Here is a 25,256-nt window from a genome sequence, read left to right as displayed (position 1 = left end):
GTCTGGACTTGAACGTGGTCTGCATGTCAAAAGTTGTGCTTATCATTTCTTGTCAGAAATTACCTGCTTATCATTCTTAGTCTAGACACATCTTACTGTATTTGAATGCATGATAGTGTATAGACAAAATTCATATCTTAGCGTATCTGCTAATTCATATCTTAGCGTATCTGTTACTGTAGACTTTGCCTGACATATTCCGTAAATTCCTCCGTAATCTATGAAATCTTTTGTTCTATATATATAGATATTCTATGTAATTAGAATACCATCCAATCGCTGGAAATCATTCCATATCGAAAAATTATTTATTCAATCGTACGAAATGGAACTCGCCACTAGTTCAAGTCCCTTGGATTCCGATATAGAACTCCACTCGAGCTCCAAAAGCAGTGTCACCGGAATGAATCAACCAATCAGCCATCATCAATTCTGGATTAATTGGGGATGGGTTCGTAGTTAACTTAATCAATGGAGACGAGAAGAAGGCGTTCTTTTCCACCAACCGAATTCACCTCTTGGCGATGAACCTGAATCACTTACCGGCGAACCTGTCCGAAACACCATTTTCTCTCTCATTTCCAGAGTATCTCGTCATGATTATATATTATCTCAAAATTCTCAACCTTATTCATCCGCTCGTCCCAACTGACAATCATCCCAGAGTAATCGAAGATGTCAACGATCTTCGCGCTCGAGTAATCAATTTGGAGAATATGGTGCAAAATGTACCAGCTTCAGCAACATCACCGACACCAACAGTACCATCAACAATCCATACCTCAACATCTCATATAATCATCATTCTACGTATCGTTCTACATCGATTATCCTCGTTCGACATGGCGATTATGTAATTTCTAAAGTTTTAGAGATTATGTAATCTGTTGATGCATTTTATGTAAGTCCCTAGACATCTAACCTACGTCCATTGCAGGTACTTCAGTTTATGGGATACCATGATCGCTCGTTATTATCATATCTATGTTTGTATGCGATTACAGGTACTGCAAGAACGCGATATGGATATTTGACTATGTTAGACTTAGTCAGACGTGCGAGTGAATTCTCACTTGTACGGCTGACAGGCTCATTTGCACGGTTGATGCTGGGCTAAGTCACAATTATAACCTAAATGAGAAGACACGAGTGAGTGATCATCCGTACAGTCAATGTAGCCAACTCGTACGTGTGATGGATGACTCGTACTGGTGAGTCAACAGCAGAGGTATATAAGTGTTATGTTCTTCATTTTAGGTTAAGCCTCTCTCACACACACACCACTCAGATCTGGTAACCCTAATCCGATTCTCTCTCAACCCAAATCACTCCAGTAGTGAATAATAGCTCTAGGCATTAATCTAATCACACAAATCCAATCCTTGTTGTGGTTTGACTAATTTATTCCAAAAAACTCCTCATATTCACTAGTTATGGTTTGATTCACTAATTCCGCCTTTGTGTGAATTAAACTTGTTGATTTCGAAGTTCCTAGTTGTAGTGACCCGAACTTTTCCATGTTTTTTTTATATTAAATAAATTGATGTTTACATGATTAAGTGTTTCCAACATGTTAAGCAATCAAACTTGTTAAGATTTGATTAAGTGAAATAGATTTCATATAGACAATTGACCACCCAAGTTGACCGGTGATTCACGAACGTTAAAACTTGTAAAAACTATATAATGAAATATATATGGATATATATATAGTTAATATGATATTATGATAAGTAAAACTATCATTAAGTATATTAACAATGAACTTCATATGTAAAAACAAGACTACTAACTTTAAGGTTTCAAAACGAGACATATATGTAATGATTATCGTTGTAACAACATTTAACTGTATATATATCATACTAAGATATATTAATATATCATAATATCATGATAATGTAATAATTTAACATCTCTTTAGATATAATAAATAATGGGTTAACAACATTTAACAAGATCGTTAACCTAAAGGTTTGAAAACAACATTTACATGTAACGACTAATGATGACTTAACAACTCAGTTAAAATGTATTTACATGTAGTGTTTTAATATGTATTCATACACTTTTGAAAGACTTCAAGAAACTTATCAAAGTACTTCTACTTAACAAAAATGCTTACAATTACATTCTCGTTCAGTTTCATCAACAATTCTACTCGTATGTACCCGTATTCGTACTCGTACAATACACAGCTTTTAGATGTATGTACTATTGGTATATACACTCCAATGATCAGCTCTTAGCAGCCCATGTGAGTCATCTAACACATGTGGGAACCATAATTTGGCAACTAGCAAGAAATATCTCATAAAATTACAAAAATATTAGTAATCATTCATGACTTATTTACATGTAAACAAAATTACACATCCTTTATATCTAATCCATATACAAATGACCAAAAACACCTACAAACACTTTCATTCTTCAATTTTCTTCATCTAATCGATCTCTCTCAAGTTCTATCTTCAAGTTCTAAGTGTTCTTCATAAATTCTATAAGTTCTAGTTTCATAAAATGAAGAATACTTCCAAGTTTGCTAGCTTACTTCTAATCTTGTAAAGTGATCATCCAACCTCAAGAAATCTTTCTTATTTACAGTAATATATCTTTCTGGTACAAGGTAATACTCATATTCAAACTTTGATTCAATTTCTATAACTATAACAATCTTATTTCGAGTGGAAATCTTACTTGAACTTGTTTTCATGTCATGATTCTGCTTCAAGAACTTTCAAGCCATCCAAGGATCCTTTGAAGCTAGATCTATTTTTATCATTTCTAGTAGGTTTATCCACAAAACCTAAGATGGTAATGATGTTCATAACATCATTCGATTCATATATATAAAACTACCTTATTCAAAGTTTTAAATTTGTAATCACTAGAACATAGTTTAGTTAATTCTAAACTTGTTCGCAAACAAAAGTTAATCCTTCTAACTTAAATTTTAAAATCAACTAGATACATGTTCTATATTTATATGATATGCTAACTTAATGATTTAAAACCTGAAAACACGAAAAACACCGTAAAACCGGATATACGCCGTCGTAGTAACACCGCGGGCTGTTTTGGGTTAGTTAATTAAAAACTATGATAAACTTTGATTTAAAAGTTGTTCTTCTATAAAAATGATTTTTCTTATGAACATGAAACTATATCCAAAAATCATGGTTAAACTCAAAGTGGAAGTATGTTTTCAAAAATGGTCATCTAGACGTCGTTCTTTCGACTGAAATGACTACCTTTACTAAAACGACTTGTAACCTATACTTATGACTATAAACTTATACTTTTTCTGTATAGATTCATAAACTTAATTTCAATATGAAACCATAGCAATTGGATTCACTCAAAACGGATTTAAAACGAAGAAGTTATGGCTAAAACAAGATTGGATATTTTTACTTGTTGTAGCTACGTGAAAATTGGTAACAAATCTATATTAATCATATCCTAGCTAACTTATATTGTATAATACATATATTCTAATATATTATGTAATCTTGGGATACCATAGACACGTATGCAAATGTTTTGACATATCATATCGACCCATCTATATATATTATTTGGAACAACCATAGACACTCTATATGCAGTAATGTTGGAGTTAGCTATACAGGGTTGAGGTTGATTCCAAAAATATATATACTTTGAGTTGTGATCTAGCCTGAGACGTGTATACACTGGGTTGTGGATTGGGTCACGATAATATATATCAATTTATTTTCTGTACATCTTTTCATGACCCGTCCTAATCCATCCAGACGAAGTCTATATCGATTATAAACGATTCACAACAGTTGATTACATCACGAGGTACTTGACCTCTATATGATACATTTTACAAACATTGCATTCGTTTTTGAAAGACAAACATCGAAAGTTGACAGGCATGCATCACATTTCATAATATATCAGACTATCAACGACTAAATAATAATCTTGATGAATTCAACGACTCGAATGCAACATCTTTTGAAATATGCTATGAATGACTCCAAGTAATATCTTTAAAATGAGCAAATGTACAGCGGAAGACTTCTTTCATACCTGAGAATAAACATGCTTTAAAGTGTCAACCAAAAGGTTGGTGAGTTCATTAGTTTAATATAAATAATCATTTCATAATTTTAATAGACCACAAGATTTCATATTTCCATTTCTCGTAAACATACGTCCCATGCATAGAGACAAAAATATCATTCATATGGATTGAACACCTGGTAACCGACATTCACAATATGCATATAAGAATATCACCATCATTCCGGGATCCTGCTTCGGACATGATATAAATTTCGAAGTACTAAAGCATCCGGTACTTTGGATGAGGCTTGTTGGGTCCGATAGATCTATCTTTAGAGTTCGCGTCAATTAGGGTGTCTGTTCCCTAATTCTTAGATTACCAGACTAATAAGGGGCATATTCGGTTTAATAATCCAACCATAGAATGTAGTTTCGATCACTTGTGTCTATTTCATAAAGCATTTATAAAAACAGCGCATGTATTCTCAGTCCCAAAAATATAAGCATTTAAAAAGGGAGCAAATGAAACTCACCAAATGTATTTTGTAGTAAAAACACATATGACTATATTGAATAATGCAGGGTTGGCCTCAGATTCACGAACCTATATCATTTGGATATTTATTAATACACATAATTGTAACTGAACAATTTATTTATAATATCTTTAATTCATATATAATGTAGGTTTAATTTGTGTATATTTTCATAATGATTAATATTTATATAGTTATATTAATATATCCATATTTATATACATAATTGTTTAAATGTTATATTTAAAATCGATAGTTTGTTATTTGTATGTATTTATATAAATAATATTAATAGGTTTGATAAATATATCTAGTTACGTGAAATTTTAAAATAATTATAATATATATAACAAATATATTTTTGGTACAAATATTTATCTGTTTAAACATATATAGTTTTGATAATAATAACGATTTACTAATAATAATAATAATTTTACTAATAATAATACTAATAATGATTTTGTTAATACTGATACTTGTAATAATAGTAATGGAAATCTCATTAACAATGATAATCATATTACTTAATAATAATACTTATACTTATTTTGATAATAATATTAGTAATAACATTAATAATAATAATAATTATATTTGTAATTAGGGTTATAGTAATAATAACAAATGGTAACTAATACTTACATTAGTAATAATAACAGCAATAACTAATATTCGTAATACTTTATAATATTAATAATTCTGATACTTAATGATAATAATGATAATATTCTATTCATAATAATACTTTTATCAACGTTACTAATACTAATAATAATAATAATAATACTAATAATATTTATTGAAGTTACTTGGAAATAAAATGATAATAATACTAATATTATTTAATTGTAATTTTATTCATAATACCAACTCTTATATACATACAAAATATATTAATACAACTAATGCTTAAAGTTATCACTGGTCTTAATAATAATGATAATAATAATTTTACTCATCTTAATGATAATAATACTTATAATAATCTCAATCATGTTAATATTAATAATAGTTATACTAGTAATAACCATAATAATAATTCTTTTACTTATTCTACTAATTATATTACTAATATAAGTATTAACAACAATTAACAATGACAATAATTACTAATAATAATAATAATAATAATAATAATAATAATAATAATAATAATAATAATATAATAATAATAATAATAATAATAATAATAATAATAATAATAATAATAATAATAATAATAATAATAATAATAATAATAATAATGATTTGGTATTTATAACTACCTTAAGATCCTTAAAAAAAATAGTTGCACCGAGCGAGGATTGAACCCGTGACCTCTCGATTAACACCCAACACTCCCTAATCCATCTGATCTATTTTCTTTTTCTATTATAATGTAATACCCGTATATATTTATATTAATACCCGACAGTTTCTGTTTCTTCTTCTTCCCACATATATCGATCGTAGCCTTTAGATATCAATACAATCAAAGTTTGGTTCTATAATTAAAATAGAAATCGAATTATAATTGTGGATATCAGTAGACTCAACAAAAAAAAATTAATAAATGAAAACAGAAACATGTCTGTTTCTGTGCGACGGTATGAACAAAAAAAAAATAATGATTTCGTGAATTATACATTTTGAGACCTTGTTATCTACATGAACTATCTTTCAAATGATTATTAGAATATACAAACATCATCAATTGAATCTGAGTTGCAACAGATTACTCCAATTTGTTTGAAGAAAATCGTTTGACTTTTTAAAACCATAACTTTGACTCAAAAATTCGCAATCGATATTACGAACTGGGTTTTGAAACTTTTCAGATAGATTGAGTAGGATGTTTCAAACAAAACTGCATTAAAGGATTTTAAAAATCATTTTGAAATCAAACCTTTTAAAATTTTTCTCAAGAATAGGTACCGTCGGCTGTTTTATTTTCTTTTTTTTATATTACGGTCTGCAGCTGTGGTTATATAATGTGAAGTTGTTCAATTACTACAGCAAAATATTCGATGGAATTTGTTTCGTAGCTTAGATTTTGTCGACAAGAAATCCAGATTAAACAAAAAGTTAGAGAAAAAAAATAAAAGGACAAGGATGGATAACAGCTTCTGCTTTACTCATTTATTTATATATATATAATTATAATTATTAATAATTAGTAAATATATATTTATATATATACTAGTTCTAAAATACTGTTATTATATTTAATAATAGAAATACGAATAACAATAATAATATAAATTTGTAATAATATAATAATATTACTATTAAAATAATTTTAATAAGGATAATGATAATAATAACTTTAAATTGATAATTTAATAAAAATACTAAGTTTAATGCTAGATACTAATAATATAACGAGTCCTATATATCAAATTTCCTATTTATATATTAGATTTTCGACACAATAATATTACCAATACTATTATTAATATTAATAATTAATATTACTTATAATATTGAAAGTAAATATAACATTTATAATTTAACTTGTAATGAAATTTTCTATATTAACCCTACATTTTGTTAAATGTAATACTCATAATATTGATATAACTATTAAGGTTTATTAAATCTAATATTAAAAACAATAATATTTATAATACTGATGTTAATATTAATATTAATGTTAATGTTAATAATACTAATGGAAGTAATAATAATAATAATAACAACTTATATTATAACTTGTAATTAAATTTAATATATATTAATATTACACATTATTAATTATGTATCATCTAACAAATATAATAACATATAATGTTTATATATCTTTTATATATAATCCAATATATATATCATAATAATTATTTATAGAATTCATACCCATTTATATATAGCTTTATTTTAATAATCAATTTATGATCTTGTATAATATTTTACATACTAAATCTTACTGATCTATTGTATTTTATTATTTTAAATCACTATATGTACTTTTGTTTATACTCATATATGTATATATTTAATTTCATCTCATTTGTTCGTGAATCATCGGGATAGTCAAAGGTCAAATATATTCATGTAAACTGTTCCACTATTTGAGACTCAATTAAATAGACTTTGCTTATCATATCAAAACCATGTAAGAATGAAGTTTAAATTTGGTCAGAAATTCCCGGGTCATCACAGTACCTACCCGTTAAAGAAATTTCGTCCCGAAATTTGAGTGAGGTGGTCATGGTTAACAATAAAAATGTTTTCATGACGAATATAAGTTGATAAATAGAGTTTTATTATTATTGAGTTGTAGTGACCCGAACTTTTCCATGTTTATATATATATTAAATGAAATTGTTATTTACATGATTAAGTGTTTCCAACATGTTAAGCAATCAAACTTGTTAAGACTTGATTAATTGAAATAGGTTTCATATAGACAATTGACCACCCAAGTTGACCGATGATTCACGAACGTTAAAACTTGTAAAAAGTATACGATGACATATATATGGTTATATATATAGTTAACATGATTTTATTATAAGTATGTATCTCATTAGGTATTTTAACAATGAGTTATATACATAAAAATAAGACTATTAATTTAAGAAACTCGAAAACGATATATATAACGATTATCGTTATAACAACGTCTTACTAGGTACATATGAATCATATTAAGATATTGATACACTTGGTTAATTATGTTAAATGATAAGTAAATATATTATTAAGTGTATTAACAATGAAATACGTATGTAAAAATAAGACTACTAACTTAATGATTTCGAAACGAGACATATATGTGACGATTATCGTTGTAACGACATTTAACTGTATGTATATCATACTAAGATATATTATATATCATAATATCATGATAATATAACAATTTAACATCTCATTTTTTATAATAAACAATGGGTTAACAACATTCAACAAGATCGTTAACCTAAAGGTTTCAAAACAACATTTACATGTAACGACTAACGATGACTTAACGACTCAGTTAAAATGTATATACATGTATTGTTTTAATATGTATTCATGCACTTTTAAAAGACTTCAAGACACTTATAAAAATACTTCTACTTTACAAAAATTCTTACAATTACATCCTCGTTCAGTTTCATCAACAATTCTACTCGTATGCACCCGTATTCGCACTCGTACAATACACAGCTTTTTGATGTATGTACTATTGGTATATACACTCCAATGATCAGCTCTTAGCAGCCCATGTGAGTCACCTAACACATGTAGGAACCATCATTTGGCAACTAGCATGAAATATCTCATAAAATTACAAAAATATGAGTAATCATTCATGACTTATTTACATGAAAATAAAATTACATATCCTCTATATCTAATCCATACACCAACGACCAAAAACACCTATAAACACTTTTATTCTTCAATTTTCTTCATCTAATTGATCTCTCTCAAGTTCTATCTTCAAGTTCTAAGTGTTCTTCATAAATTCTAAAAGTTCTAGTTTCATAAAATCAAGAATACTTCCAAGATTGCAAGTTTACTTCCAAGTTTTCTAAATCCATTCCAAGTAATCATCCAAGATCAAGAAACCTTTGTTACTTATAGTAGGTTATCTTTCTAATACAAGGTAATAATCATATTCAAACTTTAATTCAATTTCTATAACTATAACAATCTTATTTCGAGTAGAAATCTTACTTGAAATTGTTTTCGTGTCATGATTCTGCTTCAAGAACTTTCAAGCCATCCAAGGATCCTTTGAAGCTAGATCTATTTTTCTCATTTCCAGTAGGTTTATCCAAGGAACTTGAGGTAGTAATGATGTTCATAACATCATTCGATTCATACATATAAAGCTATCTTATTCGAAGGTTTAAACTTGTAATCACTAGAACATAGTTTAGTTAATTCTAAACTTGTTCGCAAATAAAAGTTAATTCTTCTAACTTGACTTTTAAAATCAACTAAACACATGTTCTATATCTATATGATATGCCAACTTAATGATTTAAAACCTGGAAACACGAAAAACACCGTAAAATCGGATTTACGCCGTCGTAGTAACACCGCGGGCTGTTTTGGGTAGTTAATTAAAAACTATGATAAACTTTGATTTAAAAGTTGTTATTCTGGGAAAATGATTTTTATTATGAACATGAAACCATATCCAAAAATTATGGTTAAACTCAAAGTGGAAGTATGTTTTCTAAAATGGTCATCTAGACGTCGTTCTTTCGACTGAAATGACTACCTTTACAAAAATGAATTGTAACTTATTTTTCCGACTATAAACCTATACTTTTTCTGTTTAGATTCATAAAATAGAGTTCAATATGAAACAATAGCAATTTGATTCACTCAAAATGGATTTAAAATGAAGAAGTTATGGGTAAAACAAGATTGGATAATTTTTCTCATTTTAGCTACGTGAAAATTGGTAACAAATCTATTCCAACCATAACTTAATCAACTTGTATTGTATATTATGTAATCTTGAGATACCATAGACACGTATACAATGTTTCAACCTATCATGTCGACACATCTATATATATTTTGGAACAACCATAGACACTCTATATGTGAATGTTGAAGTTAGCTATACAGGGTTGAGGTTGATTCCAAAATATATATAGTTTGAGTTGTGATCAATATGAGATACGTATACACTGGGTCGTGGATTGATTCAAGATAATATTTTTCGATTTATTTCTGTACATCTAACTGTGGACAACTAGTTGTAGGTTACTAACGAGGACAGCTGACTTAATAAACTTAAAACATCAAAATATATTAAAAGTGTTGTAAATATATTTTGAACATACTTTGATATATATGTATATATTGTTATAGGTTCGTGAATCAACCAGTGGCCAAGTCTTACTTCCCGACGAAGTAAAAATATGTGAAAGTGAGTTATAGTCCCACTTTTAAAATCTAATATTTTTGGGATGAGAATACATGCAGGTTTTATAAATGATTTACAAAATAGACACAAGTACGTGAAACTACATTCTATGGTTGAATTATCGAAATCGAATATGCCCCTTTTTATTAAGTCTGGTAATCTAAGAATTAGGGAACAGACACCCTAATTGACGCGAATCCTAAAGATAGATCTATTGGGCCCAACAAGCCCATTCAAAATACCGGATGCTTTAGTACTTCAAAATTTATATCATATCCGAAGGGTGTCCCGGAATGATGGGGATATTCTTATATATGCATCTTGTTAATGTCGGTTACCAGGTGTTCACCATATGAATGATTTTTATCTCTATGTATGGGATGTGTATTGAAATATGAAATCTTGTGGTCTATTGTTACGATTTGATATATATAGGTTAAACCTATAACTCACCAACATTTTTATTGACGTTTAAAGCATGTTTATTCTCAGGTGAATACTAAGAGCTTCCGCTGTTGCATACTAAAATAAGGACAAGATTTGGAGTCCATGTTTGTATGATATTGTGTAAAAACTGCATTCAAGAAACTGATTTCGATGTAACATATTTGTATTGTAAACCATTATGTAATGGTCGTGTGTAAACAGGATATTTTAGATTATCATTATTTGATAATCTACGTAAAGCTTTTAAACCTTTATTTATGAAATAAAGGTTATGGTTTGTTTTAAAAATGAATGCAGTCTTTGAAAAACGTCTCATATAGAGGTCAAAACCTCGCAACGAAATCAATTAATATGGAACGTTTTTAATCAATAAGAACGGGACATTTCAGTTGGTATCCGAGCGTTGGTCTTAGAGAACCAGAAAATTTTCATTAGTGTGTCTTATCGAGTTTGTTAGGATGCATTAGTGAGTCTGGACTTCAACCGTATTTTCTTTAAAAATGATTGCTTAACATTTTTGTTAGAAACTATATATTATTAACATGTATATATTATGTGATATATTAATCTCTTAACATGTTTGATATTGTGTGATAGATGTCTACCTCTAGCACAAATCCCATTGACTCACCTAATAATAACGAACAGTCGAATATATATTGGACTGATTCACAAGTTCCCGAAGAAGAACCGGAAGAAGAATCAGAACCGGAAGAAGAATCAGAACCGGAAGAGGAAGAACCGGAGGAGGAAATAGAACCGGTGGGGGAAATAATAAAACGGTTAAGTAAAAGAAAATCCACAACCAATCGACTAAGGTTAATTATAGTCAATGGTGTTTCCGCCAAGGAAGCAAAATATTGGGAGGATTACCAATTCTTCGATGAATCGGATTCCGACGAGAATTCCGAAGATGTTATAGAAATTACCCCAACTGAATTTAAAAAGGCAAAAGAAAATAATAAGGGAAAGGGCATTAAAATAGAGAAATCTAATTCCAACCCCGATGAAATTTATATGTATCGTCAACCCCCGAAGCCCTTAAGTTGTAACAATGACCCGGGTACCTCTAAACCACCAGGTTTTTCTAAACCGTTGTGGAAAACGACAGCTCGTATTAGGGGAATATCATATATCCCTAGAAACTTGGCAAAACGAACCAAAACCGAAGAAGAAGAAACGAGCGAGTCGGAATAAGATAGTTGTATTCGTGTGGTGTAATATATGTAATATAGTGTGCTTATGCTTTATGATATATGTAAAAATTGCTTGTATTAATAAGTATTTTCTTTTATGAATCTAACTCTTGTCTATTTTACAGTATAAAAACACAAAATGGATAGACAACCCAATATTTTAAGAGACCTACCCGGAGACATGATTGATGAAATCTTGTCTAGAGTCGGTCAGAATTCTTCGGCACAACTATTTACGGCGAAATCAGTTTGTAAGACATTCGAAGAACGTTCCAAGAATGTCTTGGTTTATAAGAGACTTTTGTTTGAAAGATGGGGGATATCACATTGGGAAACCCATAAGTTACGATGTGTTTACTTTGACGCATATATTGCGGGGAACCCAAACGCTATTTTACGCAACGGGTCAAGAAATTATTTTGACTCAATGTATCCGAATATAGGACTTCATGATTTAGAAAAAGCGGCTAACATGCAACATAAAGAAGCATGCTATGTTTACGGGTTAGTAATGTTCGCTTCTCACCAAAGTGAGAAAAAGAACATCGGGCTACAACTATTAAACAAAACATTCCCACAAGTGACGGAGTCGGTAATTGGGGTAAGAAATGAGGTTTTTAGGTTATTACGAGACTGTTGGTCATTACGTAACCCTCGTCCCTTTGACGACGTTACAACACGCTGTCTTATCAACGGCCATAACGGTTATGTTCCACAAGACCAAGGATGGGAAGTAGTCCTAGTAAAACCAGAATGCATGACTTGTTTCTGGACGTATGAATTACGTGTCTTTATTGCCTTTGCTGAACGACTTGTGTACTAGCTAGAATTATCTTCACAACTATCTTGTATCAAAGTTATTGTGTGCTATATTTCATGCTTTATGTAAAATAAGCGGTATTGTAAGTTTGTAAAATATTGTATAAAAGTTTGAACGCGAAATATTATTATAATCAGTTTTTCGTATAGAATTGTAGTAGTTGAATTGTATATTAGCTACTAAGTATGAACTTAACGGGTAGGTACTACCCGAATTTAAACTTATAAAACGCTAATATGAAGAAAAAGCTTTTATAAATGAGTTCATATTATGCTACGAAATACTATTAACTACTCTTAATATTCTGTATGATTAACATGTTCCATTTGACTATTTTGAAGGAAATGGCACCGACTACTCGACACACCATGAATATGAATGAATAGGAATTCCGTACTTTTCTAGCTTCAAACATAGCCGCAGTACAGGCTGCGCTACATACCAACAATAACCTTGGATCTAGCAGTACAGGAAATCGTGTAGGATGCACCTACAAAGAATTCACTGCCTGCAAACCTTTGGAATTTGATGGAACCGAAGGACCGATCGGATTGAAACGGTGGATCGAGAAGGTCGAATCGGTGTTTGCCATAAGTAAGTGTACTGAAGAGGACAAATTGAAGTACGCTATGCATACCTTCACAGGTTCTGCGTTAACATGGTGGAATACCTATCTAGAGCAAATGGGACAAGATGATGCATACGCACTACCGTGGTCAGCATTTAAGCACTTGATGAACGAGAAGTACCGTCCCAGAACAGAGGTCAATAAGCTCAAGATAGAACTTAGAGGGTTACGAACCCAAGGATTTGATATTACCACGTACGAAAGTCGATTCACAGAATTGTGCCTATTGTGTTCGGGAGCGTTCGAAGATGAGGAAGAGAACATCGACGCATTTGTGAAAGGATTACCGGAAAGAATCTAAGAAGATATAAGTTCACACGAGCCCGCCTCCATACAACAGGCATGTAGAATGGCTCACAAACTAGTGAACCAGATTGAGGAAAGAATTAAAGAACAAACGGCTGAAGAGGACAATGTGAAGCAAGTCAAAAGAAAGTGGGAGGAAAACGGTGATAAGAATCACCAATACAACAACAACAGCAATTATAATAATAATCGCAAAAATTATCCCAACAATCGCAACATCAATCGCAACTACAACAAACGGCCCAACAACAACAACAACAACAACAACAGCAACTACAACAATCATCCCAACAACAATAACAACCGCAACAACAACAACAATCAGAAGCAGCTATGCCAAAGGTGTGAAAAGTATCACTCGGGGTTCTGCACCAAATTTTGCAACAAGTGTAAAAGAAATGGTCATAGCACGGCGAAGTGTGAGGTCTACGGACCAGGGGTTAACAGAACGAAAGGAACAAATGGTGTCAGAACGAGTAATGGCGGAGCAAGTAGTGTCGGAGCAAGTTATGCCAATGTAGTTTGTTATAAATGTGGAAAACTGGGCCACATTATTAGAAATTGCCCGAACCAGGAGAACACGAATGGACAAGGCCGCGGAAGAGTTTTCAATATTAATGCGGCAGAGGCACAGGAAGACCCGGAGCTTGTTACGGGTACGTTTCTTATTGACAATAAATCTGCTTATGTTTTATTTGATTCGGGTGCAGATAGAAGCTATATGAGTAGAGATTTTTGTGCTAAATTAAGTTGTCCATTGACGTCGTTAGATAGTAAATTTTTACTTGAATTAGCAAACGGTAAATTAATTTCAGCAGTTAATATATGCCGGAATCGAGAAATTAAACTGGGTAGCGAAATATTTAAGATTGATTTGATACCAGTAGAGTTAGGGAGTTTTGATGTAATAGTTGGCATGGACTGGCTGAAGAAGGTGAAAGCAGAGATCGTATGTTATAAAAATACAATTCGCATTGTACGAGAAGAAGGAGAACCCTTAATGGTGTACGGAGAAAAGGGCAACATGAAGCTACATCTTATTAGTAATTTGAAGGCACAAAAAGTAATAAGAAAAGGTTGCTATGCTGTTCTAGCACACGTCGAGAAAGTACAAACTGAAGAAAAGAGCATCAATGATGTTTCCGTCGCAAAAGAATTTCCCGATGTATTTCCGAAAGAATTACCGGGACTACCTCCACATCGATCTGTTGAATTTCAAATAGATCTTGTACCAGGAGCTGCACCAATAGCTCGTGCTCCTTATAGACTCGCACCCAGCGAGATGAAAGAACTGCAAAGCCAACTGCAAGAACTATTAGAACGTGGTTTCATTCGACCAAGCACATCACCATGGGGAGCTCCTATTTTGTTTGTCAAGAAGAAGGATGGTACATTTAGGTTGTGTATTCACTACAGAGAGTTGAACAAACTTACCATCAAAAACCGTTATCCACTGCCGAGAATTGACGACTTATTTGATCAACTACAAGGCTCGTCGATTTATTCGAAGATCAATTTACGTTCTGGATATCATCAAATGCGAGTAAAGGAGGATGATATTCCAAAAACTGCTTTTAGGGCGCGTTATGGTCATTACGAGTTTATGGTTATGCCGTTTGGATTGACTAACGCACCAGCTGTGTTCATGGACCTTATGAACCGAGTGTGTGGGCCATATATTGACAAGTTTGTCATTGTTTTCATCGATGACATACTTATTTACTCAAAGAATGATCAAGAGCACGAAGAACATTTGAGAAAAGTGCTAGAAGTATTGAGGAAAGAAAAACTGTACGCTAAGTTTTCAAAGTGTGCATTTTGGTTGGAAGAAGTTCAATTCCTCGGTCACATAGTGAACAAAGAAGGTATCCAGGTGGACCCGGCAAAGATCGAAACCGTTGAAAAGTGGAAAACCCCAAAAACTCCGAAGCATATACGTCAATTTTTAGGATTGGCTGGTTACTACAGAAGATTCATCCAAGATTTCTCCAAAATAGCAAAACCCTTGACTGCATTAACGCATAAAGGGAAGAAATTTGAATGGAAGGATGAACAAGAGAAGGCGTTTCAATTATTGAAGAAAAAGCTAACTACGGCACCTATATTGTCATTGCCTGAAGGGAATGATGATTTTGTGATTTATTGTGACGCATCAAAGCAAGGTCTCGGTTGTGTATTAATGCAACGGACGAAGGTGATTGCTTATGCGTCTAGACAATTGAAGATTCACGAGCAAAATTATACGACGCATGATTTGGAATTAGGCGCGGTTGTTTTTGCATTAAAGACTTGGAGGCACTACTTATATGGGGTCAAAAGTATTATATATACCAATTACAAAAGTCTTCAACACATATTTAATCAGAAACAACTGAATATGAGGCAGCGTAGGTGGATTGAATTGTTGAATGATTACGACTTTGAGATTCGTTACCACCCGGGGAAGGCAAATGTGGTAGCCGACGCCTTGAGCAGAAAGGACAGAGAACCCATTCAAGTAAAATCTATGAATATAATGATTCACACTAACCTTACTACTCAAATAAAGGAGGCGCAACAAGGAGTTTTAAAAGAGGGAAATTTAAAGGATGAAATACCCAAAGGATCGGAGAAGCATCTTAATATTCGGGAAGACGGAACCCGGTATAGGGCTGAAAGAATTTGGGTACCAAAATTTGGAGATATGAGAGAAATGGTACTTAGAGAAGCTCATAAAACCAGATACTCAATACATCCTGGAACGGGGAAGATGTACAAGGATCTTAAGAAACATTTTTGGTGGCCAGGTATGAAAGCCGATATTGCTAAATATGTAGGAGAATGTTTGTAACGTCCTCCCAATAGGGTCTGGAAGGAACGTCACTATTATCAAAACATACCAACATATTATAATAAACGAGAACAATACTAAATGATGAATTTAACTTTAATGAGTACGCAGCGGAAAATGAAATGTCGTTACAATGACAGGAATAACAATATCGTAAATGTTCACATGCAGAAGTAATAAATGCGATATCTCTTGATCCTATGTCCAAGTAGCATCACATAAGCAGTAAGTATAAGAGCTTGAATCAAACAGCACCTGAGACAAAACATGCTAAAGTGTCAACCAAAAAGGTTGAGTGAAGTTCATAGGTTTAACAAAAAGTTTGTCGTTATTTTAGACCACAAGATTTAGTTTGTAAAGTTGATCTCCCGCAGGATCAAAAAGTTATGCCAATGCGTGATATTTAGACTAAACATTCAAGTTTGCCCCATGACAAGTTGTGTCTGTCCTTGTCGGATTAATTTCATTATTAAGTAATACAATGACTTGGTCAAATGTATCGGGGACGTTACTCCCGATAGGCCTACCCCCAATAATTAAGCATGCCGCAACAATTAAAAATATCACTGTAGGGACTTAGTCGGACATAGCCGGGTATAGCATAGTTTAACAGTTTGGTACTTGTGTCTAAAGTGTAAAAGTAAAAACAACATGTGTCTCACCCCAAGTAAAAGTAAGTAAGTTTGCTAGCAATTAAAGAGGGGCTATGAATTCACCTTAGTAAGTAGAGAGAGAGTTATTCCTCGGAATAAAGAGTTGAACGAGTGAGCAGGAAAGTCAACCTATTGACACTTAAGAGTAGTTAAGTGTTTTGCCCATGTTTAAGTTTAAGTATGTGTTTAAGTATAGTTTGTTTTACTAAGTTTCTATTCCTAGTAAGTTACTATTTTTATAAAGTTTCCATTTTTAGAAAGTTTCTTATTTTACTAAGTTCCTATGACTAGAGAGTTTCTACTTTTATCAGTGTTTTCCATTTTAGGATACTTGCCGTATTAGATAAGCTTTCAATCATCCCTTTCCCTTTGAATGGCTAATTTAGATCTAGGGGCTTGAGCCAAAGGACCCTTTAAATCGGAAATCCAAACCCTCTGCCTAGAATCTCATAGAAACCATTCGTCAAGAAAGTTCGAAGATCTATACATCTCTAATACATATCCCAAAATGTTTTTATGTTACAATATAAGTAGTAGGTTATAGGTGCTAGTAATAGTAATAGTGTATACATGTTATTTATTTTATTTTTAATTGCATATAATTTATAACATTATTTACATATTTCGGTAAAAATAATAACCGAAGTAAAAAGTAAAAAGTAAAAAGTAAAAAAAAATAAAAAGGAAGAAAAGAATACTTACTAGTAGTAATTCTTCAAAGAGAGAATGAGAGAAATTTTGGTGTGAGTTTGAATGAGAAATGAGGGGTATTTATACTTGAAAAAATTAGGTAAAAAGAATAAAATAATTAAAAGAAAAAGAAATATTTAATTCTTAATGGGATTTTAAAATTAAAAAGTATTAAATGTTAGGTCATGGGATAATGCACAAAATAAAATAATAAAAGTAGTTTTTCCATTAAAATTTTTAATTAAAAAGTAATTTATTTATTTATTTATTTATTTATTTATTTTTTATTTATTTTAAGGATTTTTTTATGTAAATAAACAAATTTATTTAATGTTTTTCCAAGAATATTTGTCAATAATATTTTATTTTATTTTTATTTTATTTTTTTATTTAATTAATAAATACAAATTTTGCATAAAAATAATAAATAATTCGGTATTTTGTATTTTTAATAATAATTATGATTTTAATTATTAAACTATAGCTTTAGTATGTTTTTAAATATTATTACATTTATATATAATTGGATTTATTATATAGTTAAATATATAATACATTAACTAAATAATAAAAGTGATACAAAGTTTATATACTTAGTTAAATTATTTCAAATTATATAAATTAATAATATATTATTTATTTAAGCGTACATTGTTGACTAAAAATTAATATTCGGTCAATATTTAATTGTATATAACAACCCTTAATACATATAGTTAGACATATAACCCTAGAGTTAATTCAGTAATTTAGAAGTCGAAAAGTGAGGGTTGTTACAGTACCTCCCCGTTAATAAAAACTTCGTCCCGAAGTTTTAGGTCGACTTCTCGGATGCATCAGCGGTTGAGAAGAGATGGGGATATTTCTGTTTCATTTGGTCTTCACATTCCCAGGTATGTTCGGGGCCTTGCGTGTTTTCCAAAGGATAGAATATTGTTTTGTTTCAAGCGTTTAAGTCATACAAACCATAATCTCTATAGGTTCTTCTACGAAGTGCATTTTATCATTAATGCAGAGATCATTCAAAATGATGATGTTATCCAAGTCATTTCAGTAAATTGGATACATGAAATGTGTTATGAATAATATTGAGCTCATTTAAAACCTTGAGCGTTTATGCTGCAATATTAGGCAGACAAAACAGAGAGGAGTTCATGAAAATCATAGTCATGAAATTTGATAGAGATCGTCATTCTTTATAACAAGAATGATGAATTAGAGTTTTATCGACATTAAATAATATGGATAAAGTAATTCGATTATAGAAAGAGTATAAACGAAGCTATCGTAAAAGAGTAAATGAGAAAATTAAATGTTCGCTTTAACTTTTGACGTAGTTACGATTGATTTCCGGATTTCAAGGAATTAAAGAAATCTTCGAAATCTTTATAAGATTTGATTTTCCGGTAATTACGAAAATTAGGATTTTCTTTAATTAAATACGGTGAATTGCCTCGATTGCTGTGTCTGGAATTTTTGCTATAAATTAGCTTCTTCCGTTTCATTATCTTCACCACTTATATACTTTCTTTCTCAATTCATACTTCCAAAAGTTTTGTTAATATGCTCAATCTAGTTCTTGTCTTTGACATTATATTGGTTATCGCCACAATCATCCTTCTTTTTCAACTCCCACCAGAGGATTCTGTTTACTTCTACTATGCTCTAGGATTTATTGTGTTTTTAGTTCTCCTGTGTCTTTATATTGCTATACGCATTGATATACACGGTTTGTAATTTCAGTGTTGTTATCGGGATTTATATTTTCCCTTATATGTCGAAGCTTCATGCTTTTGTAAAGCAAGTAACGGTCCAGAATTCGTAGGTATGAAGTTTCGAATGATCATGATATTCAAAGCAGAAGGAAAGGTAATAGCACGATTTGATTTGTCATATTACCAGAATATCCGGAAAAGACCGAATTATCAAGAAAAATATTTTCTTGATATGTTTAGAGTTTAAATAGATAAGAGTCGTGTAACATGGAAAATGATGATTATAAAGTCTATGAATCATCATCTTCCATTAAAAATTTAGCATGACTTACTGTAATATAATCACGTTGGCCTGACGTCATTATATTATACTAACTCATGCTTCAATTCCCAACACTACTTCAAATCATTCATAATTTAAACTTGAACTTTACAGAATATAGAAACTAAAACAGTTTCCTTTATGATGTGATAAAGATATCGCAAAGAGATAATTAATTGCTGACAAGAATCGTTATAAAGATATCTTCAGAAATATAGAGGATATTTATAACGAAAGATACAGTGATATCTCAGAATTTCTAATTTCCAATGACGAGGAAAATTCTTTTGTTTTCTCTGCATTTAATGCTACCATATCTGAATCATTGGTTATCAATCCGAGATGGTTTCGAGAAATTTTATTTTTTAGATGATTAAATGCTGATTGTAATCGTCAACGGATCTAATGGTTAACGAATAGGCGTTGTTGATGATAATTTCGGTGGTTTGATGTGATAATTCATCATAGAATACGAACTAATATAATTCATGAATGTAGTGATCTTTACGAAGATAACACCCGCTAAAGCTTTACTTGAATTCTGGTATGTTAATTTCAGAATGTGTAATTAAATTTGTATGAAAATGATTGTGTATCACAGTGAAGGCAGTGAGTATAATTAATGATTTATGAATCGAAATTGAAGAATGTACAGTGTATTTATGTGAGATGTAAATATTTCTCGGGTATTACCTACCCGATAAAATATTTTCACAATTAACAGTTTTTACAATCTTTATGAAGATATACGTTCATATATGTATTCTTCAGATATAATCATGGATTTAATGAGTTAATATATATTAAACTCATTTGATTTGCGGTTTGGAACGAGAGTAAATAATCTCCAAAATCTTAGAGATTTCATAATTGTTCCGAAATATTTCGCTAATGAAGTTATGAATCAATACATTCATCGTTATACTTGATTTATTATGAAATGGAGTTTATTGTGCTAAAGCAGTGATTAACAATTGTTAAGTCATTAGCGAAGGGTGTACATCATAACATATTAGTGATATGAATTAACCAAGTAGTACATACTAGTTGAGATTCTCACGTAATTGCTTAGTACGACAAGATTTATTATTGTTCCAAATCATATATATATATATATATAAGGTATACATATATAATTCTTCACGAAGAATGAGTCAATACATCTTAACTCTTTATTGCTAATATTCCTTGGTATCTATGGGGCGTATCATGTTGATGTTTGAGGTACTGAGTGTGTTGTTGAGGCGGGGGATGCGAATGTTGTTGTTGATGAAGCTGATGCTGTTAGTGGTGATGTTGATGGTACTGATGGTACTGGTGGTGATGCTGGTTATGCTGCTGGTGCTGCTGCTGGTGTTCGTAGGTTTCGCACCAGATTTTCCAGAGCCACTACTCGAGCGCGAAGCTCGTTGACTTCTTCTATTATTCCGGGATGATTGGTGGTTGGAACAAGGGGGTGAATAAGATCTAGAATCTTCGATATTAAATATTCGTGACGGGATACCCTGGAAAGAAGAGAGAAAATGGTGTTTCGGACTGGTTCGCCGGTAAGCGCTTCAGGTTCTTCGCCAAGAGGTGAATTCGATTGGTGGAAGGGATCACCTTCTTCTTGTCTCCATTGATTGAGTTGGCTACGAACCCATCCCCAATTCATCCAGAATAGATGACGGCTGATTGGTTCGTTTGTTCCGGTTACGCTGCCGTGGGAGCTTGAAGAGTTTGAGAAATTCATATTATATGTTTGGAATAGGGTTTGATATGAAATGGGTATTGAATACCGAATGATATATTCGTCTCCTTGAATACGTATTTATAGCAAAAAGATTTCCGTAATTTACGGAGGAAATTTAGGATAAGTGGTAGACAAAGTTTATAGACATGATAATATATGATAAGATATGATGTGTCATCCATTTATGTAATAATGGTGGTATGACGTGTTGAGATTTGTAACCAGATATTGATTAAAGAATTTCAATTTGTATACTGTGATAACCCAATAATATTTTCCGGTTCGCAAACCGATGCATAAAGGCATAAGATACGTGAGTGTTTAAAGTAGTAATAGGAGCTTGTGGACAAACCGTTATCTTCAATATATAGAAGTTTGATAAACTTGATAGGTCATAAGTTTGAAAAAAAAAATTAAGTGGAATAAAGATGAATATGATATAAACGAAACACTTTATTTTATTAAGAACAAGGCTTTAAACAAGCCTTCTTATTACACGATTCGGGGATAGAAATAGTTTAAGGCATAGCCTTTACATAGACAAGGAATTGGAAAAATAATCTAGGAAATATTAAGATTGAAGTAATCTTCATATTTGTTCTTCTCGTCCTCCACCTTATTCATAAACTCATCAACTTTCTCTTTCCTCGCCTTTTGTTTCTCATGCAGGAACTCGAGATTATCATAAAGGTTAGAAACTTCATTGTTGATTACATGGTACTTGTGGTCCCTTATAGAAAGTTGATTATTCACGCGGTTTTCCTCCATCTTCAATCTAAGGTCAACATCTTCTCTTAGGCAAGAGAGAGATTGCTTCCCCCATCGGGTATTTCTATCACCTTCATACTTCACCAACTTTATCTCTTTCTTTAGTTCAGCATTTTCCTCCATGAGCTTCTTGATCACTAGGTCTTTTTCCTTTATTTGAAAATCGATCCTTGCAATATGGCGAATTAGGTCATCGGTAGTTTTTCGCAGATTCATGAGCTCGTACTTAGCATCAACTTCATCGTAGAAAGGAGATCGAGATCTTTTCTTTGACGGCCCAGTTTCTTCAAAAAATTTCCTCTTGTCTTTATTCCTCGGGGTTGGATAGTATTCAGGAGACCCATGTAACTTTAGAGTAGTATTTGGGCTATAATTTGGTGAGGGAGGACCACCAAAGTCATAAGGTGGACTTTAGACTGGTCTTTCTGTGGAAGACCTTTCAGTATCTTTTTCGGTTGGCTTGAAAAAATTCATTTTGGTCGTTTGATGATAATTAGACATCCTAACATTAGGAAGGATATTTTGATTAGAATCTTTAAGCATAATCGTTAAGATTATGGGGCAATCCTAAGTGATTTAATTCTAAGGCAGGAAAGGTTATAGTTTTCTTGATTGCTAAGGCACCCTAGCTAACAAGTAAGGCACACATAAAAATGCAATCCTGGTTCTCTATAACAGCCTGGTTATGCTCTGATACCAATCTGTAACATCCTCCCAATAGGGTCTGGAAGGAACGTCACTATTATCAAAACATACCAACATATTATAATAAACGAGAACAATACTAAATGATGAATTTAACTTTAATGAGTACGCAGCGGAAAATGAAATGTTGTTACAATGACAGGAATAACAATATCGTAAATGTTCACATGCAGAAGTAATAAATGCGATATCTCTTGATCATATGTCCAAGTAGCATCACATAAGTAGTAAGTATAAGAGCTTGAATCAAAGAGCACCTGAGACAAAACATGCTAAAGTGTCAACCAAAAAGGTTGAGTGAAGTTCATAGGTTTAACAAAAAGTTTGTCATTGTTTTAGACCACAAGATTTAGTTTGTAAAGTTGATCTCCCGCAGGATCAAAAAGTTATGCCAATGCGTGATATTTAGACTAAACGTTCAAGTTTGCCCCATGACAAGTTGTGTCTGTCCTTGTCGGTTTAATTTCATTATTAAGTAATACAATGACTTGGTCAAATGTATCGGGGACGTTACTCCCGATAGGCCTACCCCCAATAATTAAGCATGCCGCAGCAATTAAAAATATCACTGTAGGGACTTAGTCGGACATAGCCGGGTATAGCATAGTTTAACAGTTTGGTACTTCTGTCTAAAGTGTAAAAGTAAAAACAGCATGTGTCTCACCCCAAGTAAAATAAGTAAGTTTGCTAGCAATTAAAGAGGGGCTATGAATTCACCTTAGTAAGTAGAGAGAGAGTTATTCCTCGGAATAAAGAGTTGAACGAGTGAGCAGGAAAGTCAACCTATTGACATTTAAGAGTAGTTAAGTGTTTTGCCCATATTTAAGTTTAAGTATGTGTTTAAGTATAGTTTGTTTTACTAAATTTCTATTCCTAGTAAGTTACTATTTTTATAAAGTTTCCATTTTTAGAAAGTTTCTTATTTTACTAAGTTCCTATGACTAGAGAGTTTCTACTTTTATCAGTGTTTTCCATTTTAGGATACTTGCCGTATTAGATAAGCTTCCAATCACCCCTTTTCCTTTGAATGGCTAATTTAGATCTAGGGGCTTGAGCCATAGGACCCCTTAAATCGGAAATCCAAACCCTCTGCCTAGAATCTCATAGAAACCATTCGTCAAGAAAGTTCGAAGATCTATACATCTCTAATACATATCCCAAAATGTTTTTATGTTACAATATAAGTAGTAGGTTATAGGTGCTAGTAATAGTAATAGTGTATACATGTTATTTATTTTATTTTTAATTGCATATAATTTATAACATTATTTACATATTTCGGTAAAAATAATAACCGAAGTAAAAAGTAAAAAGTAAAAAGTAAAAAGTAAAAAGTAAAAAAAAATAAAAAGTAAGAAAAGAATACTTACTAGTAGTAATTCTTCAAAGAGAGAATGAGAGAAATTTTGGTGTGAGTTTGAATGAGAAATGAGGGGTATTTATACTTGAAAAAATTAGGTAAAAAGAATAAAATAATTAAAAGAAAAAGAAATATTTAATTCTTAATGGGATTTTAAAATTAAAAAGTATTAAATGTTAGGTCATGGGATAATGTACAAAATAAAATAATAAAAGTAGTTTTTCCATTAAAATTTTTAATTAAAAAGTAATTTATTTATTTATTTATTTATTTATTTTTTATTTATTTTAAGGATTTTTTTTATGTAAATAAACAAATTTATTTAATGTTTTTCCAAGAATATTTGTCAATAATATTTTATTTTATTTTTATTTTATTTTTTTTATTTAATTAATAAATACAAATTTTGCATAAAAATAATAAATAATTCGGTATTTTGTATTTTTAATAATAATTATGATTTTAATTATTAAACTATAGCTTTAGTAAGTTAGTAAATATTATTACATTTATATATAATTGGATTTATTATATAGTTAAATATATAATACATTAACTAAATAATAAAAGTGATACAAAGTTTATATACTTAGTTAAATTATTTCAAATTATATAAATTAATAATATATTATTTATTTAAGCGTACATTG

This window comes from Rutidosis leptorrhynchoides, chromosome 4 (assembly GCF_046630445.1).
Source record: "Rutidosis leptorrhynchoides isolate AG116_Rl617_1_P2 chromosome 4, CSIRO_AGI_Rlap_v1, whole genome shotgun sequence".
NCBI classification, from domain to species: domain Eukaryota; kingdom Viridiplantae; phylum Streptophyta; class Magnoliopsida; order Asterales; family Asteraceae; genus Rutidosis; species Rutidosis leptorrhynchoides.
The sequence above is the reverse complement of the archived record's forward strand: the minus strand, read 5'-3'. Positions refer to the sequence as shown.